General features: G+C 42.9%; 1 long non-coding RNA gene across 1 annotated transcript in view; it reads right to left on the bottom strand.

Annotated features, from left to right (window-relative positions):
• Positions 1 to 7,328: 7,328 nt before the first annotated feature.
• LOC103170662 overlaps positions 7,329 to 22,355 on the bottom strand; it is a 51,241-nt gene continuing 36,214 nt past the window's right edge. Inside the window, exon 3 of the long non-coding RNA XR_486330.2 lies at positions 7,329 to 7,406. This is a non-coding gene — a long non-coding RNA (uncharacterized LOC103170662). The remainder of the gene's footprint in view (positions 7,407 to 22,355) is intronic.

Below are 22,355 nucleotides of genomic sequence, written 5' to 3'. Positions count from 1 at the left end.
CGCTGTCTCACATTCCTCTCTTCCAATTCCCTCCTTGACCCCCTCCAAACTGGCTTCCATCCCCTTCACTCCCCCCAAACTACCCTCTCAAAGGTCACAAATGATGTCCTTGACAAATCCAATGGCCTCCATTCCATCCTAATCCTTCTCTACCTTTCAGCTACTTTTGACACTGTCGACCACCCCCTTCTCCTGAAAACATCATCCAAGCTTGGCTTCACTGACACTGTCCCCTCCTGGGTCTCCTCTTATCTCTCTGGCTTATTTTCAGTCTTTTTCACAGGCTCCTCCTCTGCCTTCTACACCCTAACTGTGGGAGTTCCTCAAGGTTCAATTCTGGGTTCCCTTCTATTCTCCATCTACACCCATTCCTTTGGAGAACTCATTCGCTCCCATGGCTTCAACCATCACTTCTATGCAGATGATTCCCAAATCTACATCCCCAGCCCTTCTCTCTTTCCCTCTCCTGTGCAGTCACGTATTTTCTCCTGCCTTCAAGACATTCCAACTTGGATGTCTCACCGCCATCTTATATTTACCATGACAAAAACAGAACCCCTTATCTTCCCACCCAAACCCTGTCCCCCCCACCTTTGGCTTTCCCATCATTGTAGACACCACCACCATCCTTCCTGTCTCACAAGCCCATAATCTTGGTGTTAAACTTGAATGACTTCTCTCTTTCAACCCACATATTCAATCTGCTACTAAATCCTCTCAGTTCAACCTTCATAACATAGCTGAAATCTGCCCTATCCCTTCCATTCAAACTACTACCACGTTAATCCAAGCACTTATCTGGTTTTGATTCCCGCCTCAGCCTCCTTGCTGGCCTCCCCGCTTTCCGATCCTCCCCACTCCAGTTCATATTTCATTCTGCTGTCCAGATCATTTTTTCTACGCAAGTATTCAGTCCCTGTTTTCCCACTCCTCAAGAATCTCCACCGGTTGCCCATCCACCCCGCATCAAACAAGAGCTCCTTACTGTCGGCTTTAAAGCACCCAATCACCTTGCCCCCCACCTCACCTTTCTTCTCTACTACAACCTAACCCGCACACTTCACTCCTCTACTGCCAATCTACTCACCGTATCTCGATCTTGTCTATCGCATGGCCAATCTCTCACCCACATCCTGCCTCTGGCCTGAAACGCCCTCCCTCTTCACATCTGACAGAAGATCACTCTCCACACATTCAAAGCATTATTGAAGCACTTCTCCAAGAGGCCTTCCTCAACTAAGCTATTAATGACTGTAATCTCCTTGTGGGCGGGGAACATGCCTACCAACTCTGTTATACTGTATTCTTCCAAGTGCTTAGTACAGATTTATCGGGGCGGGAGAGTTTTGAGACTGGGAAAAGCACGTCTCCCTCGGGCCTGGACCAGGAGAGTGTTGGAAGGCAGGGTTCCAGATCTGCAACCTCTGGACATTGGCTTTCTGTACATATCTTTAAATTATATATTATACATTTCTTATTTATTCATATTAACATCTGTCTCCAGCTCTAGAATGTAAACTCACTATGGGCAGGGAACGGGCCTGCTAATTCTGTTGTATTATACTGTCCCAAATGCTGAGTAGAGTGCCCTGCACCTAGTAAGCACTCAGTCGATACCGCTGCTTGATTGGTGTTAGAGAACCGTAACTGAGGTCCAGATTACAGAAAAAGATATTTGTCAGTGGGAAACTTCCAGCCTCCGGTGCTTGAAAAGCATGCTCTGCGACCTTCCCGCATTTGGTTAGGAGGGTTTTACAAACTAAGCAAAAGGGCAGTCCTCACTGCCTCTCCAGTGAGTGGCAACTCGTTTGATTGAGAATCTTGTCAGGGCTTTAAAGCTCCAGGTTTTTACCCCTCGCGAAATCCAAATGCAAATACAGCCATAATAGAGCCTAAAGAGCCAGTTTTATAGCACTGGTTTCTGGGCCAGAAAGTAATGTGCTGCTGTGCCACAAAAATATTTGGGCTCAGACCCAATTCCGACTCTGCAGTGCAGCACCGTCAGGGTGGCTGGTGCGCAAGCCTCAATTTTTGCTTTGTCAGTTTTTCTGGGTTAGGAAAAGAATCATCACACAGAGGCTTCAAAAGTGACGAATTTTGCCCATTGAAAAATGTAGCTCCTTTTCCCCACAGTAGCGATTAGGTTTTGTTCGCTGAGTGATGATGCACAAGGTGCCCGAAGGCAGGATGCATCTGGCTGAAGCGTAAACACGGTAGAAACCCATATAGGAAGTTTAATTTGGGGGGAAAGGTGAGTTTCCCAGAATTCCATGGCTCAGAGGAGACAAACACTGCACACGTGGCATTTGTAAGTTTCTCTAAAGAACCTGAAATTGGATTTGGAGATACTTGAACTGTACTTAGTTTTTGATATATGTCCACAGGAAAGCTTTGCTATAATAACTGAAAGTTAATAACATGCCATCTGACATCAATTCAATGATATATAGCTTACCGAATGAATTTTCCTGTTCAGTAAAACATGGCAAACATTTCCATGTCAAACTTACAATGATGGGGAACTATAAATGTTCAGTTTTATGTTAGAATCTTACTCTGGAAAGCCATATAAATGAATGGTAACCTAGTTAATTTCAGGTCAAATAGAATTATTTATCATCCCTGGTGCTTTCGGCCTCAAATGATGGTAAAAAAAAAAAAGAGAGGGAAAAATGTTAAGTGCTGAAATTACATGCTATTTTCCTGATTTTTTTCAGTAGCTTAGAGAGAAGCTGTTTAAATGCAAGGATATATATTCAGTCTTCTGTTTGGTTCCTAACAAGAATAAGCTCTGTTTGAAAAGCAGAAGGGAAACAAATCTGCCACTGGGAATCAAACAATGCAACTGCTGAAGTAAACACTCAGAAACTAAAGGGGAGTGTAAAGCAAATAGGTGCACTTTCAAGCTTAAGCCAAGTTCATGTTTAGAAAGGTCTAGCCAAATTGAAAGAATGCAAATATTTTCCAGTTTTTCAAAGTGCCGCAGTCCTGATTGTGTGGAAGACTGAGGGAGAGAGTAGTAAATTAATTTTTTTCCCTTTAGATCTTCCAAGGGTTTTAAATTTAAAAGAAGCTCCTCTTGGCATAAAAGACCGAGGAAAGAGTCTCATTAAAGAAAGATGTTGCAAAGCCTTTGGCTGTCTGCTTCCTTCTCCTACAGTGTCAAATTAGATTCATTCATTCATTCGATCCTATTTATTGAGCGCTTACTGTGTGCAGAGCACTGAACTAGGCGCTTGGAAAGTACAGTTCAGCAACAGAGAAAATCTCTGCCCACAGCGGGCTTCCAGTCTAGAATGCTCAGGAAGTGCCATCAGAGAAAGGCTTGCACTGTGGTGGCCATTTTCAGGAACTCTGCCTGATGGCTTTCCATCTTTTGGGGTTGCCAACTTTTCCCTTCCCTAAGAGATAGAGACAGCAAAGCTTTGTGCCACCGCGTGGCACTGAGGTCCTGGTGTCCAGGGGGGGACATACTGCAGGTGCATTCTGACATGGCTAGGGAAGACTGAGCCTGTTGGTTGCTTGCCGCTTGTAGCAATCCCACCCTCATTACCGGCCGATGCCGTGGCTGGAGGTCCTTAACGGGTTGGGTGCCGTCGGGTCAAGGAGTACAGCCACAAGACATCCCCAGTCCAAAGAACACTAGGGAGATCAGGTTGGCCTAGCCTGGATTGTTTTTGCGGTTGCAGGGTGTCTCTGGAGATCCCAGGCCAAACCCCCCACCAGTCCTAGAATGGACACAACTTTCAGTCAGCCCAGCAATCAACTAATCATGTGCAATGACCAGAGCTCTCTTCTCCCTCTTTGTCTCTCCCCAGGATATCCACCCACCTGGTTTTTATTCTCAATTTTCCTATTGAGACATCTCCTCTCACAGTATACATCTGTCACAGTATAATGTGACTTCAACCCAGAATTTTCCTTTTGTGCATACTGGAAAACGTGTCTGCACTCATTATCTTTAGATTTTTAAGACTCAAGCCAGGCAGGCCACGGCAACTTGGCAATGTGTTCTGTTCGGCAATGATGAAGCAAATAATTTGACTCCCTATTAAAAGTCCTATAGCTGTCCCAACTAGTCAAGGCTAATGAGACAAGGCAGTGATTGATCTCACAATAACCTTTTATTGAAGCACTAATGAGTGTAATAAATTTGGCAATTTTTAAACCTCCCCTTCTCACACACCATCTTTTACACACCTCAGCCTGCAATGCAGCAGAGTGGGCGGCCTCTGGGTCACCAGGAAAAGACATGACAAAAAGAAGCTGACAATCAGTCACAGGATGCTATGAAGTCGGGGGAAGCAAAGAAAGAAAATAAAAAGCCCCTTATTAAATACGACTCCATCATCGTTGAAAAGATGACGATGAAATGTTTTCAGGGTCCTTCTGTGAGGGCTATTAAGGCTTAACTCTCTCCCGGATTGCATTTCTATTCGCAGCCTGGACTTGCCCTCTCTGATCTATTACAGTAGCTACAGTCAGTTCACAGTAGGACTGGATTCTCTCTCCTCATGATCCTTCGCCGGGCAATTCAAGGCAAAAGCCATGAGGAGGGAGCAAATTTGGCACCCCAGACAAAGCCAACTGTCCCTCTGGAAGGCGGCCCACGGGATCGAGGCAGATCTGAAAGGCAAAACCTCCCATCTTATAAAAAAAGAACAGTGTGAAGAACAAGACACGGATGGCTTGGCTTACAAGGCCTGAGCACCAAGATCAGGCTCCGGTCTGTGTTTTGGGCACCACTAACTCTTTTAAACTTTTTTAAAAAAGTATTTTAAATGATATTTATTAAGCATTTCCTATGTGCCAGGCACTGAACTAAATGCTGGTGTAGATGCGAGATCATCAGATCGGACACAGTCCATGCCCCACGTGGGGCTCAGAGCTTTAATCCCCATTTGACAGATGAGGAAAATGAGGCACAGAGAAGTTATGTGACTTGTCCAAGGTCACACAGCAGACAAGCGGGCAAGTCAGGATTCGAATCCAAGTCCTTCTAACTCCCAAGCCGTGCTCTATTCACTAGGCCACACTTGCCTGATGTGTGACCTTGAGCAGGTCACTTAACTTCTCTGTGCCTCCGTTTTCTCAACTGTAAAATGGGGACTCGATACTATGTCCACGCTGATTAACCTGTATCTACCCCCGTGCTCAGAACAGTGCTTGCCACATGATAAGTGCTTAACAAACACCATGATCATTCAGAACCTCACAGGACGTCTTGTATGACAGAATCCTGAAAATAGCTGGCTCGCCTGAGACAGCAGAGATCACAGCAGCTGCCCAAGTAACTTCCCCCACTGATATGTGGCACCAGTGACACAGCATTGGAGCTCGGGTCCGATTGCTTTGGCCAAAAATTCGTTCTGAACATGAATCTGAGCCCTCTTACTCGCTCACTGCGCCCTGTGCCTCAGCCTGAACATGACTCAATCGATCGACGGTATTTACTGAGCGCTTAATGGGTGCAAAACATTGTACTAAGCCCCGGACCTCTGACAAGGAAGAGGCAGCACGAGTGGCACTGTGTAAACCACTCTCACTCTACCAATTCTTTCCAGCCGGTTCATGACCCTGAAGTCCCAGGACAGAGGCGCATCCACCCTTCATTGTTGTTGACTCCATCATCAGATCGGGAGCCTTTTACCGGCGTGTGTCTGAGATTCAACATTTCGACCCAAACCTTTCCAAGCTAGCGGATGATAAAGCACAGTCTTTCCCGTGAAGCTGACGCCGACACAAACTACAGCGGGGAAACTGTTACACCTCAGCCTGGACACGAAAATTATAATGTCAATACGTCTTTGTTACCGGGAGCCTTTACAAATCAACAGAGTAGGACGGAGGGAGTTTTGCATGGCGCTCACTGTGAAATGGCCTATATTAATGAACTGGGGCTGGATTTTACGCGAGCGTTGCCTCAACCATCAACAGAGGCATCAAGGGATGGATAATGAGTGGAAGGTTCAGAAATGGTATCACTGAATCCGATTTTAGTATCCGCAAGAGACATTTGGTATTAATGAATGTACGTATGTATTCTTGCTTGTAATATGACTGAACTATAACAATAAAAACCTAGGGAAGCTGTGTGTGTTGGGTTTCTTTAATGGTTATTTGAGATGAGCAGAAAGGCTGAGCTCGTTAAACGAGACACGGGGAATCTATCTTCTGTGAATCGATCTTTTTTTTCTTTGCAAGAATAAAGTTTCTGTAAAGTTTTCTCTACTCGCTAAACATTAGACTCTCACCCATGCTGAGAGAGAAAAGGGATTTTCAGATGATTGCATCTCATCCAGCTTCCTGACCTATGTCAAACGTGGTCCTTGCCGATTACACGGAATTGGGATTTGGGATGAAAGTCACAAAATCAAACACTTGGAAAAGGTGAGTGCATGGCTTTGCTTACCAAGTTCACTTCTAAAGAGAATTTCCTGCTATTTCCAGGAAACCCCAATACAAAAATGCCATGGTTATGGTTAAACATCTCTGCTAGAGTCCCTGAGAGGAGTAGACGATGGTGGAGAAGATACTGGTTCTAACAACTGGCCTCAAAGAACTGTTTTCCCCAACTTGATGGCAAAAATTACAGGTAGAAATCACCAATGCCTCATGCTATGGGCAAACCAAGATCTCTGATGCTCTACATCAAGGGAAGAGTTGGGCAGGAAAGTTGCATACTTTTTTTTTATGGTATTTGTTAAGCTCTAAACTGTGAGCTCATTGTGGGCAGGAATGTGACTGTTTTTTGTTATATTCTCTCAAGCGCTTAGTATAGTGCTTTGCACACAGTAAGTGCCCAATCAATATGATTGAATGAATGAATGAATGAATGAATGAATGAACGAACGAAGCGCTCAGTATGTGCCAGATAATGTTAATGTTGGTATTTGTTAAGCGCTTACTATGTGCCGAGCACTGTTCTAAGCGCTGGGGTAGACACAGGGGAATCAGGTTGTCCCACGTGGGGCTCACAGTCTTAATCCCCATTTTACAGATGAGGTAACTGAGGCACCGAGAAGTTAAGTGACTTGCCCATAGTCACACAGCTGACAAATGGCCGAGCTGGGATTTGAACCCGTGACCTCTGACTCCAAAGCCCGTGCTCTTTCCACTGAGCCACGCTGCTTCTCTAGTAGATACTCTACTAAGCATTGAGGTAGATAGAAGCTAATCAGGTTGGACACAGTCCATGTCCCATATGGGGCTCACAGTCAAAGCCCATTTTATATATGAGGTAACTTAGCTAAATAAAAGTTAAGTGGCTTACCCACGGCACACAGCAGACAAGTAGAAGAGCCAGGATTCAGAAAGCAGGTCCTTCTGGTTCCCAGGCTTGTGCTCTAGCCACTAGACCACGCTGTTTCTTGTGCTTACTTTTTCCCAGCACTCCTCCAATTTCACTGCAAAACAAGACCAGGGTAGCTTTAAATGATGATTTGCATGCACAAAGCTTGCCCCATTTGTCTCAAGACCTCAATGCACGCAGCCCACATTGGCTCATTAAGTGAGAGTATTTTAATTGAGGATAAGGTAGAACTTCCTTTTAAGTGAGTCTGGTTCCTGTATCTTAGAGTCAGCATTAGCTCTCAGTCATCTTAGTGGACACCCTCCCTGCCAGCTTTACTTTTTATTACTCTTGTCAATGACTTCAAAATTCTGAGTTAAGATTTCAGTCAATCGATGGGACTGTTTGAGTACTTCCTGTGTGCAGAGCACTGTACTGAACACTCGAGAAGGGAGGGAGAAAGAAGGGAGACCTGATCCCTGTCCAGAATACGTAAATGTAACTTGGATGTTGGGAGTTTTTAATGTGTAATTTAATAGGGCCAGAAGTGCTGAGGTGGCAGATGGGGAGAGGAGAAATTCATTTGGGAAGGTCTGCTGGAGGAGATGGGAACTCAGAAGCGCTTGAGAGATGGGGGTCTGTGGGGTACGAACTGGAAGGGAGTTTTAGACGGGGCATGGGTTTGAGTAAGAGCTCAGTGGGAGAGATGGGAAAGATCTCTGGTGTTTAAAGCTTAATTGGAAAAAGAGTTTAGGATGGGCCCAGCGAGAGCAGGTGGCCTACCGCCCCTCATTCCGGCAAAGCCCAACACCTCAGAGGTAATTATTATTATTATTTCAATATTATGGTACTTGTTAAGTGCTCACTATGTGCCAAGCACTGTTCTAAGCACTGGAGTAGATACAAGTTAATCAGGTTGGAAACAGTCCCTGTCCCACATTAGCCTCACACTCTTAATTCCCATTTTTAACACGAGGCCATTGAGGCACAGAGAAGCTAAGTGATTTGCCCAAGGTCACACAGCAGACAGGGGCAGAGCCGGGATTAGACCGGCCTTCTGACTCCGAGGCCCGGCCTCTATCCACTACAACTTGCTGCTTCTCTGGTAATTCCCCTTTACGACACCGTAAACCGTGGTTTTACCACCTCTTTGGAAGAGGTTGCCCCTTTGCTGACAGGGAAATTTTCGTGTTTTTAGAGCTGCATATGAGGAAGGTGGGATTCGATTCAAGAAAATGATTCGGAGCAACCTTCCTGACGGCTTGAGTCCCTCCTTCAGATTTCGTATATTTCTACCATAGCCCTGAAGGAAGAAAATCAAAGGCAAAATAGAGTCCTTGCTATAGACACTGTTTTTTGTTCTCATGATTCATAACAGACAATTAAAACTAACGCTATCCTACTGATCCCAGAAGATGATCTGTTTTTGTAATGGGATGATAAGGAAATGTACAAATGTGGCGTAATTAACAATGCAGGATTTTCGGGGGCTGATCAATCACAAGGCTCATTTGGCCAGGACTTGCAATTCCCTGCAGATAAGATCATAATGCCTTGGGTTTGGTGAGCTCCCGGCCATTTCTCCGCCACGGGGCTCTGATCACTTAGTCATCCAAGCTCTCTTTTGTCCCCACGGTATCGTCTGCAAGGTCAACGGGGAAGAGTTTAAAGTGAGTCAATCCTATCCTTTGAAAAGGTTCATTCATTCATTCATTCAATGGTATTTATTGAGCGCTTACTATGTGCAGAGCACTGTACTAAGCGCTTGGAATGTACAAATCGGCAACAGATACAGACCCTGCCCATTGATGGGCTCACAGTCTAATCGGGGGAGACAGACAAAAACAATAGCAATAAATAGAATCAAGGGGATGAACATCTCATTAAAACAATAGCAATAAATAGAATCAAGGTGATGTCCATCTCATTAACAAAATAATGAGCTGCCTCAGTCTGCAGAGCTCAGAGATCTGGGAGATATCCCGCTTCCTCCCTTCCTCTTTCTCCCATTCACCTTCCCCGAGCTTCCCTGCATCCCTAAGTTCAAACTATAGCACATCATATTCTGTGGGAGCTTCCCTGCTTCCCTAAGTTCAAACTATAGCACATCATATTCTGTGGGAGCGTGTGCTGGAGGCAGGGTCAGGTTTGTTCAACAGTGCACTCCGATGGTAAGAAGGAGACACGTGTGTCCCATTGCCCAAGCTGTTGATGCAGCAATGGCTTGTGCTGAGCCACCCACATCCTCTCTCCGTAGCCTCGGCACATCCACTGCAAGATACCCGGTAGAGCGTATGGGTGCAGGCTGTAATCACAGAACACGTGATCTCTGAGACCTTAACAGCTGCAGAGGTTACTTTGCTCTCATCCATTTTTAAGGTCACCTCAAGTATAAGATAAGCAAAAGTGTCAAGTGGCCCCAGGAAGGGCAGGGGTTATTTATAGTTTGTTGTCACACCCCCCCTCCAATCAATCAATGGCATTTATTGAGTGCTTAGTTTCTTAATGGTATTTGGTAAGCACCGTAACAACGATAACGGAAGAACCATTAGAAAGGCTGCAGATTATGGTAGAGGACAGGAGTTCTGAAAAATGTATATCCACGGAGTCACTATGAAAAGGAAACAACTCGATGGCATATAATAATAATAATTTGTTAAGCACTGAACTAAGCACTGGGGTAGATACAAGCTAACAAGGTTTGACACAGTCCATGTCTCACATGGGGCTCCCGTCTTAAACCCCATTTTACAGATGAGGGAACTGAAGCCCCAAAAGTTCAGTGACTTGCGCAAGGTCACACAGCTGACATGCGGTGGGGCCGGGGTTAGAACCCAGATCCCCTCACTCTTATTCAGTTGTATTTATTGAGCGCTTACCGTGTGCAGAGCACACAGTACTCCCGGGCCCAGGCTGATTCCCATCCTCAAGGAGCTTACAGTTTACCTGAGTCATGTGACGGACTTGAAATTGGCAAGAACTCCATGAGAAGCTTGGCCATATTTTTTACCCTTCCCAGATCAACAGCCTTTTCCTCCCTAACAGAATAGCCAAGAAGTGAAAGTGACCTTCACTGTGGTATATTTCAGAGACACCCAATGTCTCCACTATCACTGACTCCAACTCGGGAGTGTTTTGATTCAATATAGCTCTTTTAAAGAAGATGAATTTTGGCTCAGCGACTGCCAAAGCATAGTATGTAATATAATAAGCAGTATAAAATAAGACATAAAATATTTAGCAGAAGCAGCAATAAAACACCTATCTCTTATTGTTATAAGTGTCACATCTTTATAACTACCTAGATTTCTGCAATTCTAGGGTTTCATTAAACTCGGGGATTGCTATATTGCTTTTTAGTTCTAAAGCACAGCAGGTACATAATTATTGAAGTGCTTAATTAATTTTTAAAAATCTCTCACTCTTCATCAGTATGTTCTATCCAATATCGATATGCAAAACAAAATGCTGCAATCCCCCGTTCTTTGAAGGGAGTGTATAAATTCATAAACGTAAGACTGAGGAGCCCAAGTGAAATAAGGTAGAAAACAGTGGTGATATCTCTGTTCTATGTTGCCCCACATAATCCCAAGGAGCCAATTTCTGTATTCTCCCAAATACAGGAGAATTAATTTTAAATGTGCTGCTTCTGGGGTGAAAGACGATGTAAAAAAGTATAGTAATTATTGTTATTACCAGGATTCCCAAGGTTCTTAATTCAATATTTCACATGCTGCAATTAATGATATGGAAAAAGGCACATATTTGTGGAAGTTACCATTTGCAGAGAGGAGGCACTGAAGTAAACAGTAACAATATCCACCCACTAATAAATATTCTACATTTCATGAGACAATCATACCCTAATATAAGTGTGTTCATGTGTGTGTGTGTGTGTGTAGTTTTTCAGTCCTTTTACAACTTTTCCAGTCAAAGAAACAGGATTGGGTTCTTTCCCTCCCCTAAAAGAAGCCAGTCTCTGTTAAAAACATCAACATGTTTGTGATGCCTGACTAATAGCTGGGTGACCATTACGGGAAACATTGAGAGGGTCCCATAACAAATGAGATGGTTGTCTCAGTCAAACTTATAATGCCTGGGCATCCCAAAAGCACCCGCAAAGACTGAGGGTCTAAGATTATAAACTCATCACAGCCAAACTGTAAACTCCTTGAAGAAGGGGACCATGTCTTTTTCTTCTATTGCACGTTCCCCATCATCTAGTATAATGATCCCTGCACAATAGGATGGTGTGGGGATAGGTGGGTGGAGGTGACAGTGAGTGACTCAGAGCAAGATTGAACATTTATATTTTCATCTCCTTTTCCAGGACCTCACTTTCTTCACCGGCAAAATGGGCTTGACAGTATTTGCCATACACCGATGGCCGGCAGTAAAGTCACTAGGAGGGACAATACGGCACGCTGAAAAATGGAATCGGCTGTTGACTGCACCCACAATTCTCCCCCTGCAGTAACGTCTTTGTCAAACTCTCCTCAGGATAAAGTCCATCACCAGAATTTCCAAATTGGACTTGGAGGGTGAATTGGCACGGCAGTGGGAGGGCAGTGGAGCAACAATAGATTGTTTAATAACCAATTAGTGTGATACTTGGCATATAGTACTTACGGATATAACATAGCATATGAGTAGCAGTGTGGCTTAGTGGAAAGAGCTCGGGCTTGGGAGTCAGAAGTCGTGGGTTCTAATCCCGGCTCTGCCACTTGTCAGCTGTGTGACCTTAGGCAAGTCACTTCACTTCTCTGTGCCTCAGTTACCTCATCTGTAAAATGGGGATGAAGACTGTGAGCCTCACGTGGAACAACCTGATCACCTTGTATCTACCCCAGCACTTAGAAGGGAGCTTGGTGCATAGTAAGTGCTTAACAAATACCAACATTATTATTAGTAGCAGTAGTAGTAGATTGTACACTGTAAGCTCAACCCCATTGGACTGTACTCTCTCAAGCGCTTGTACTTAGTGCTTGGTATTTATTGAGCACTTACTGTGTGCAGAGCATTGGACTAAGTGTTTGGGACAGTACACTATAACAGAGTTGGTGGAGACAACCCACGCCACGGAAGCAGAAAGCGCGTATTTCAGTAGCTGTAGAAAACTCATTTTCCATCATGTCATTCAGTAATCAACATTCAATTCAAATTTGTGAATTTTTTTTGGTATTTGTTAAGAACTGTATCAAACAGTGTTCTAAGCACTGGGTTAGACAGAGTCCCTGTTCCACGTGGGGCATGCAGTCTAAGTAGAAGAGAGAACAGATATCGAATCCCCATTTTACAGTTGAGGAAACTGAGGCACAGAGAGGTCCAGCAACTTGCCCAAGGTCACACAGCAAGCAACCGGCAGAGACAGCATCAGAACCCAGATCCTCTGACTCCAAGGCCCGGCCTCTTTCTACTAGGCCATGCCATCTCCTCGGTATTTGTGATTTCAAGTTTCCTACTGGCCTATCAACTAGTTTATTTCCTACAAAGATCCAATTTTAAATGTAAAATTATGAAAACAAATAAAGGATTTACAATTTCCACTATCTGTCATTTCTGATTCATCATAGGAAAATTAGATATGCTTTTTAACACTGTCTTGCAATGAGTCTGACAGATGTTGACCAGGCTTATTATAAATGACCTGTTTCACTTCATTACTTCTTTAGAGGAGATATCGGTCTTCCCCTGGCATTTTAAAAACTATCTTAAAATTTCATTGGCAGATCCTTGCGTTTCATGGTATAATAGTTTACTAGACTGAGTGCAGTTATTTAGAAATTTATTGAAAATTGAAGATAACCCCACTAAAGTCATCCATAAAAATAGAGTCATGTAATAAACTGATTGATGACAAGATTTCAACTCTGAGCTAAAATCTTTTGAAATAGAAGTCTCGGCAGCCTCATCTATATTAACACTTTATTAGCAGTAAGACCAGTGAACACCAACTTGAATAATGCAAAACACTCGCTCTTCCAAAGAGCCCTGAGAGTGTGGGCTTATACTGGCCTAATACTTCGAATTCCAAATGAAGGATTAAGAACTGTTTCATTAGCCTTTCTCAGTTTTATCCAAAAAAAAATTGAATATTCTGGGACCATGTTTTTTTTTTTTGATTATTTACCCATGAATTTTTTTTTTCATCTAACTTGAGTCCAAGTGGTTCATAATATTCCCATTGGTATTTAAATCATTCACTTGTATATAACATCTCAAGAAAATACCTGTTAACTAAACACATGGACCTTTCAATGTCTGCTAGCTACAGACCTCAATATCCACGCTATTTCCCTTTCGCCAATGCCAAAGACAGTTGAGATTTGACAGTATGATCTAATTTTTTTAATTCAATTTTTACAAAATTACATGTTTATCTCTTAAAATGTGAATTTCCACTTCATATATGTTACCTAAGGCAAGGCACCAGAGCTATTTTCTGATATTATTAGACACCACTGTTGTTTTTTTCCAAAATAACAAGTAGAATCTACTAAGGTTTACCCAAATTAAGACTTATCATCTTTTGTTTAGCTTTCCTTGCTAGAAAGAAGAGGGGGACAATCCGTTTGCAAACATAAAAAAAATGAGCCAATGGTCCCCACAAGGAAAACACGTAGAGCTCTATTACCTTCCAAATTACTTCTGCAATGTCAAACAAAGCATCCTTTGGTTGTCAGAGCCAACCCTTATATTTTTCATTATTATAATGAGCGGTGTGTGTGCATAAGTGTAATTCTATTATGCAGACTGCGGTTAAGAATGAGCAGGGGCCCTGGAGCTTCGTGAAGCTGAGCATGACCTCATTAATGGGAGGAGGAATAGGAGGAAATGAGGGACAGAACTTAAATACTGCTCGAACATGGACAAAGAGACTTCGATGTGGATATAATTCTTAGCACACTTCTCGGAGCACACATTCACATTTTAAATTGCGGGCCAGGGTGACCTTGCACCCCATCTTTAAACACGTTCGTCTTCCCTTCCCTTCTCCGGTGCTCACCTTATCCCACCCCAAACCAGTGTGGTTCCTGCTTCCTAATGAGTGTGGCACTTGTTAAATGCTTCCTGCTAAGCAGTGGAGTAGATACAATACAATCAGATTTGACCCAATCCTTGTTCTACATGGGACTCGCAGCCTAAGGGGTAGGTTTTTAATTCCCCTTTTACAAATGAGGAAACAGACCCAGAAAAAGGATTTGTGGAAACTTAAGCGCGTGTCAACATAAAATTACTCTGACCTCTGCCCAATTCTCTAATCTCTCATGATTTTCCAGCTCAGTTACTGTTCATTTGCTATTTCTATAGTAGGGTCAATTCCCAGATGTCAGCACTAGATTGGCAAGAATACTGGGCACAAACACAGTGTCTACAGGACAGTTTTCAGACAGTGTCTCAGGCTCCAATACTATTCTTTGCTATGGTTTACCAGTTGTTTTAATGAGGTAGCAGGCATTTTTATTTTTCTCTTTGCACTTATGCATTTGTGGTCACATTAGACAAAAACAAAATATGTCTATCAATTCTTCTGTATTGCACTTTCCCATTCAATCAATCAATCAAATTGACTGTCCATTGGGAAAAGTCTAATCTAACAGAATTGGTAGACATGTTCCCTGCCCACAAGGAACATCAATTCTACCAATGATGGATGGGTAGAACTGTATGTAGATGTAGACTCCCTAATACAGATCTGTACCTGTGGCCCCTTCCAACCTATGTTCATATCCAAAGCAATATGAATACCTACAGACCTTTCTTAGTGTCTAGGCAGCCTTTCAAAAGAAAACATAAAATATTATCTCACATATCTAGGGATTGGTAGAGATGCAGTTCTGCATACGTCCAGGCACCTAATACATATTGATGGGTACACACCTACTGTCGGAGACCATTTGGCTGATTTTTAACAATGCTCCTCCAGGAAGCGCAGTTCCTCATCATAAAGTTGAGCACTCATCATAAAGTTGAGTATGATGCCAAAACTAGGCCTTCCTATATTGAGTCGCAGTTCAACCACACAATCAATCAATACCGATTCTGCCTTCGTGGCCAACTGAGCCAAAAATTCAAAGTTGAGATGAGATTAGTTATGCAGACTTTGGGGGAAAAGCCTCACTGTCTAGTGGTTAGAGTACCAGACCCGAAATCCACAATCTTGGGTTCCAGGCCCAGCGTGTCCATTGGCTGACACCCAATACACTCTTGAGCGGATTGGGGGAGGACCAGCGAGAGATCCAGGAACGGGGAGCAACTCTACCTGTCTCAAGGAGGCCTTAGCACTGATCCTTGTGAGGAACGGGAGCTAGCTTTCCAGCTCTTGTACTTCCACAGACATCCAGCAGAGGAATGATGCAAAATGGTCACACTGCTAAGTCGGGGAAGGCTTCTGCCAGATGACAAATAGCAGAAAATAAAGCATCTAACGGTCAAGCAGCAAGAAAACTATTTTCATTGATAATGCCAATAAGGAAGTTCAGTCCTTAACAAAACAAACTTCTAAAAAACATTAGGGATAGGGCTGGGGTATAGTGACTGCTGGGGTTATAGCTGAGATTCAGTTATGGCTTTTTCTGACATGAGACGGATGATTTTGTTTTTGTGACTGGATGTGTGACTAGCTAAACCACTAGATTGAGAAGCAATGTGATTTAGTTGAAAGGGCACAGCCATGGAAGCATGGCTCAGCCATTTACCTGCTGGTGACTTGGGATGAGACACTTAACTTCTCTGTGCTTCCGTTTCCTCACATAATATAAGGGTTAAATCTCTGTTCTCCTTCCCACGGAGACTGTGATCCTCAGGTAAGACGGGGATTGTCAGACCTCCTGATAATTTATTTTCCCCAGTACTTCGTACACTGCTTTGCACAGAATCAGTGGTGAGCAAATACTACAGATAGTATTATTTTAAATTAAATGGCTGTTAGTTTTTCAAGTACTTTTCACTATGCAAATTGTTTTAAGATCCAGATACTGGGGTGGCAAGTAATATACAGACGTAACCTTGTGGACAGATAAAGTGTCTGCCAACTCTCTTGTGTTGTGTTCTTTCAAGTGTCTACAAGAGTGCTCTGTGCACAGTAAGTGCTCAATAAATACAATTGATTGATAACGCTATATAGATAATATCAAACGAGATCAAAATAATCACAACCAGATAATTATTCTTTTAAGCCATAAAAAATGCTTATTCTAACAATTTTCATTCATAGAAAAAAAGAGCAAGGTTTGATGTTTCACTTTTGACTTTTAATTCCCTTAGTAGCGCTCTTAAAGAACGGGAAAATGTGGTTCAAATGAGAAATCACAGTGTACAATTAATTCTTGGATATTTGGGTTCCTCTTCATCTTTCTAGATTCAAAACATTCTCTCCTTGACCATTTAGGCAGAAATTTAAAGGAAGTCAAATATACTTGCCCCCTTCCTTAGAGCAACATTCTGTGGTTAAGAGACATAATATCCTTGAAATGCTTGGAGTTTCCTAAAACAAAGCCACATCATAAATGCAATAAATTCTTGTCACAAAATAAAATCCCCATGATGCAGGGTTGACAGTAATATGAGCCATTAGTAAATCAAACAAGTCACCAGGGGACATTTATCTTGTAAATTCATGTTTTGAAAGTGAAATCCAGAATTCCTTACTCCCACTTTCCTGCATTAATTTATTGCAATTATAACTTTCTTGGTTATTTGCCTTACATTAACTACAGAAAAGGATCCCACAGGTCAATTATATGTTGCTCAAACATGTTGCTTAAAAATATTTCCTTAAATCCATTCAACGTGATTCAATCCATTTCAAGGATTCTTAAAACAGAAATTAAGTGGGAAACATGTTTTCTAAAATCCATAAACAACTCATCAGATTTTGTACTTCCCTCTCATTTTAGTTTGTACTAAGATTTTTTAATTATAATTGGTTCTAACCACTTTTCCCAGTGCACTTAATCCAGGATCATCCAATTCTAGTTGATCTTGACTCCATGTAGAGTCAAGTACTTTATTCCTGGAGTAGAGAAGCGCAAGCTTTTCTTTTGAATGTTTTGAAGGGTTGAGGGTGAAATTTCTACTGGAACATCAAGACAAGTAATCAGAAACATCTGTGAAGCACCAAACGGGATCCCTGTGTGTAATCCTAAGCGCTCAATAAACACAACTGAATGAATCAAGAAGTCACACCTTAAATACAAACTCTGATATATTCTCTCTCTACCATGAAACCATGAAACCAAAGCTGCCTTTGCAAATGAGGTCAAGAATGAGAACGCGTATTCAGGAAACACAGGGATTACAGACAAGAAACCAAGTTAGGGTCAAGTCACTAGATTTTAGAACTAGAATGACAAATATAAAGAGAGAAAATTCTCATGATGATAGGAGTTGCCAAGCGTAACACCTATGTTTTCTATTCGACATTCTTAACTTTCTCACTTCCAGCGATTTTATGTGGAAGGTTCTGTTTCCATGTAGATTCTCATTTCCCATACATATGTATACATGGATGGATATGTATACATGGATGGATATGCATACATTCATATCCTTTGTTATTAAGCCTGAAATAGAAGCAGCGTGGCTCAGTGGAAAGAGCACGGGCTTTGGAGTCAGGGCTCATGAGTTCGAATCCCAGCTCTGCCCCTTGTCGGCTGTGTGACTGTGGGCGAGTCACTTAACTTCTCTGTGCCTCAGTTCCCTCATCTGTAAAATGGGGATTAAGACTGTGAGCCCCACGTGGGACAACCTGATTCCCCTATGTCTACCCCAGCGCTTAGAACAGTGCTCGGCACATAGTAAGCGCTTAACAAATACTAACATCATCATATATTTCAGGCTCACTAACAAAGGATTAGTTTGTGGACCTTATCCCTTGCATGCAGAAATGCTCTTTCAGCAAAAATTTATTCCACAATGTATGCTTCTTTTTCCTTTTATGTATGTCTCAGAAAATATTACTGAGGATGAAATTAATAATAATAATAATAACGTTGGTATTTGTTAAGTGCTTACTATGTGCTGAGCACTGTTCTAAGAACTGGGATAGATAGAGGGTAAACAGGTTGTTCCACGTGAGGCTCACAGTCTTAATCTCCATTTTACAGATGAGGTAACTGAGGCATAAAGAAGTTAAATTACTTGCCCAAAGTCACACAGCAGACAAGTGGCAGAGCCGGCATTAGAACCCACGACCTCTGACTCCTAAGCCCGGGCTATTTCCACTGAGTCATGCTGCTTCTCTACTCTTCCACACTCCAACTGATCTGTCCTGATCAATTAGGAAAGATGGTTGCTCTCATCTTTCTTAAACACTAGTCAGTGTATCAGGAACCACAAAAGCAAATCCAAGAAATTGTACTTCACAACCGTTAATATAGCCACATTTCAGAGGGGTATCTCCAAAATAATAACAACAATTGTTCTGTTTATTTAGGACCATCAAGTCGGACCCGATCCCCATTCCACATGGGTTTACAGTCTAAGAAGGAAAGAGGACAGGTATTTAATCCCAATTTTACAGCCAAGGAAGCTGAGGCACAGAGAAGTGTCACAGCAGGCAAGTGGCAGAGATTTGGAATTAGAACCCAGGTCCTCTGACTCCCAGGCCCCTGCTCTTTCTGCTAAGTCATGCTGCTTCTCCAATGGAGAACCCTTAGTTCTGAGTAGCTAATGTAATCAGGAACAAGTCCATTTTACAATCTTAGAGCTGCAGGAGTGAGGGTATTGTCCCACAAGCATACTTCATACTGTCAGTACAGACTCACTAACTCTTTGGTTAGGGGTTGGCCTAACTGATCATTGGCTATTCCCTGCATAACCAGTGCACTCTGTATGTTTTCCTAAGACCACCTCTAAAAACCACACCCCCAAAGAGTAGATGAACTATTTCTTGCCTTTACAAGTTGACTGTGAAATTGCATACTAATATGATTTATCATTATTAATATTCAATACAAAATCTGATAAAGTAGAAATTGGAGAAGTTAGCACCTTAAACTGTCAAGGTAACTTTCTTTCCTTAAAAAACATGAGGACAACATTTTCCTCAGCCGTCTTGGATCATTTATCAGTCACCTCTACTTGCTCACATGCTTTTATTAGGCCTTGCAGAGAAAGTATGCCATTTCACATCTACTTTGTTTCCCTAATGCTGGAGAGTCATTTATTTCCTATACATTTGGTTCCTTATCCCGTTGAAGAAAAGTACTCAAATTTGTTATGAGAATGCTATTTTTTATCATCACATTTCATTTTGGCCTTCTCGATCGGCTTTACAAACAAACCTTTCAGAATTCCTCTTCATTTGAAATAACGTGGGAAAGAAGAACACTAAATACCAAAACTAGATCCTTTGTGACATTTGAGTCCTTGGTGATCGTCATTTCCACACTCCCCAGGCCTTGCAGCACACAGGTTGATTCCTTTGCGACAGTGTTCTATAATCCATCCTTATTCATTATTTATTACAGCTGGATTTTCCTAGGTCACCAATCTTTTAAGTGTCTATGGCATGCTAGGCAATCAATGAATTCCTTTCCCCAATACGGTATCTAGATCAGGGTGGTTCACTCAGTACTTAGCACGAGAGTGCCTTACTCCTTGAAGTACGGGCCTAGAAGAGAGTAAGTGCACTCCCTCCCGCTGCCTCCAGCCACCTCCAATTCTCCCCACCCACCACTCAGCAAGACTACCCCAGCCAGAAAATTTTATCATCACAGAAATGATTTTTCGAGAGGAAGACCAAGTCCAAGGGGGTTCCATCAACTTATGGCTTTCAGTGGAGTCCCCTTCAATTCTTGAAAAAGTACTCCATTTATTTTTGTCCTACTCACTATTTGTTACTAGACTTTTCTACTGGAGGCCAAATGTCCTGCTCACTGTCTTCTTGGCTTCTGCCAACACCCCTCTAGCTCTGTTCTCCGTAAGAGAATCTCTCCATCGGGACCCGCCCTCCTCGTGTAGGCTTCTCTGGCCACCAGGCCCTACCACATCGCATGCAAGTCAACCGACATCTTCCCAGCCTACACTTGGGGCAGGATTTTCTGTATGTGATATCTTCAAATAGCCTACTGGGGCTAAATCAGCCCTCAGCAAATAAAAAGGTTTGGCTGGCAGAGACCGGTATTTCCTACTGAGCCATAGAAGATAATCACTTTTCTAAGGAGCTGGGGCAAGGCCAGTATAACAGCAGTGAGAACTAGCCAAAATGAAAAGCGGCAAGAAGCCTCCTTGCCTGTCATTCTATTATTGCCGTATCATCTTGTGAAAACTGTGACGTCTCGAAATAAGAATAGGGAAGCAGTTCTCACAGGTGAGGGGCAAGACTACTGTGTTCTGATCAAATTATATCCGCATAGTTCACTTGGAGCATTTTACAGAGGTAAGGCTTCAGCTGGGACAAGGAGATTCACAAGAGCTGTGTCTACACATCACGAAGTGAAGGGGAGCTTCGGCAAATATCAGAGTCACTTCTGGCTCAACAAAATGTATAAACTGTGCCAGACGGTTTTTAGGATTTGAACGATGTGGTTTATTATTTGCTCGTCTGTCACATTAGCCAGATAACTGCCACCCACCCCACTTCTTTTTTGAGCTGTGTAGACATAGCCTTGTTAGACAAGTTACACCTGTACAAACAGCCAAACCAGATATGAGTTGAATTTACTCCCCCCTCCCTAGTTCACTTAAATGGCTTATTCAGCTGCAGTTACTTGGGTAACGTTGCAGTGAAAGAATCCTCCTTTTTAATTAGCCGGGGCTTTTTGCCCCTGAATAGCTGATGACCATTGTGGGTGCTTTTGCAAAATTACTCTTGCCCTAAAAAGCTCTACTTTATCCTTAATGCCACATGAAGCAAGCTTGATGCTCAGTTCCAAACTAAAACGGACAGTGGGTGGGTTGCTTGGATGCAACTAAACTGAGCGGATATACACACCATAACTCTCCCCCGCCCATACAAGCCCAACCGAGGAACCCTGACTACGTACTTAAATTATGAACCCCGTAGTGGGGCAGAGAAATGATTGTCTTGACTCTACCCCGGTGCTTAGCAGTGTGTTTTGTTTAACAGTATGCCCTTTATAAACACCAAATCAATCAGATAAATATGACTGACAGAGAGCACTCCCATGCCTTTTCTTCCATCCTGCTGTCTTTTGTGTGTGTGTGTGTGTGTGTGTGTGTGGTATTTGTTAAGCACTTACTATGTGCGGGGCACTATGCTAAGCATTGGGGTAGATACGAGCTAATCAGGTTGGACAACATTAATCCCCACTTTACAGTTGAGATAACTGAGGCACAGAGAAGCTAAGTGACTTGCCCACGGTCACATAGCAGACAAGTGGCAGAGCCGGGATTAGAGCCCAGGTGCTTCTGCTTCTCAGGCCCATCCTCTGTCCATTAGGCCACACTGCTTCTGCCTTCCCAAGAGATCGTGAGCCCGCTGCTGGGTAGGGATTGTCTCTGTTGTCAAATTGTACTTTCCAAGCACTTAGTACAGTGCTCTGCACGCAGTAAGCGCGCAATAAATACGACTGAATGACTGAATGAAAGTGACTCTCAAGAAGCCCTAAAGTTGAATAAGGAGAGCAGCAGGGCAGTGGGGAGAGGTAGAGAGCACGACTAGTCAGGGGCCTGAGCACCAGCTGTCAATCGATCATATTTATTGAGCACTTCCTCTGTGCAAAGCACTGTATTAAGTGCTTGGGAGAGTTCAATGTAACGCGTTCCCAATCATGTCTGCTCCTGAGCTCCTCAGAAAAAAGCTAGATCATTAATCTGCTGCCTTGTCTCTCAAAACTCAACTAGACTTTCTCAAGCCAAACTACAGTTAACTGTGAAAAATTTGGAATTCTGCAGGATATCCAGCTCCCAGAACCAAGAAAATTGCCATTAGCTCTTCCACCTTAGGAGAGATACTGGAGGTGGAAAAATGCACACCTGTGAGCTTTGTGTGGCCACAAATGACCAATTTCCCTTTCATCAGACTGAAAATATAGCTAGGAATGTTTCCATCATTAAGGAGTGGGTAGGCTTGCCAACAGAGAAGCAGCATGGCTCA

The sequence above is a fragment of the Ornithorhynchus anatinus genome, chromosome 6, assembly GCF_004115215.2.
Source record: "Ornithorhynchus anatinus isolate Pmale09 chromosome 6, mOrnAna1.pri.v4, whole genome shotgun sequence".
In the NCBI taxonomy this organism is placed as follows: Eukaryota; Metazoa; Chordata; class Mammalia; order Monotremata; family Ornithorhynchidae; genus Ornithorhynchus; species Ornithorhynchus anatinus.
The sequence above is the reverse complement of the archived record's forward strand: the minus strand, read 5'-3'. Positions and strand labels throughout refer to the sequence as shown.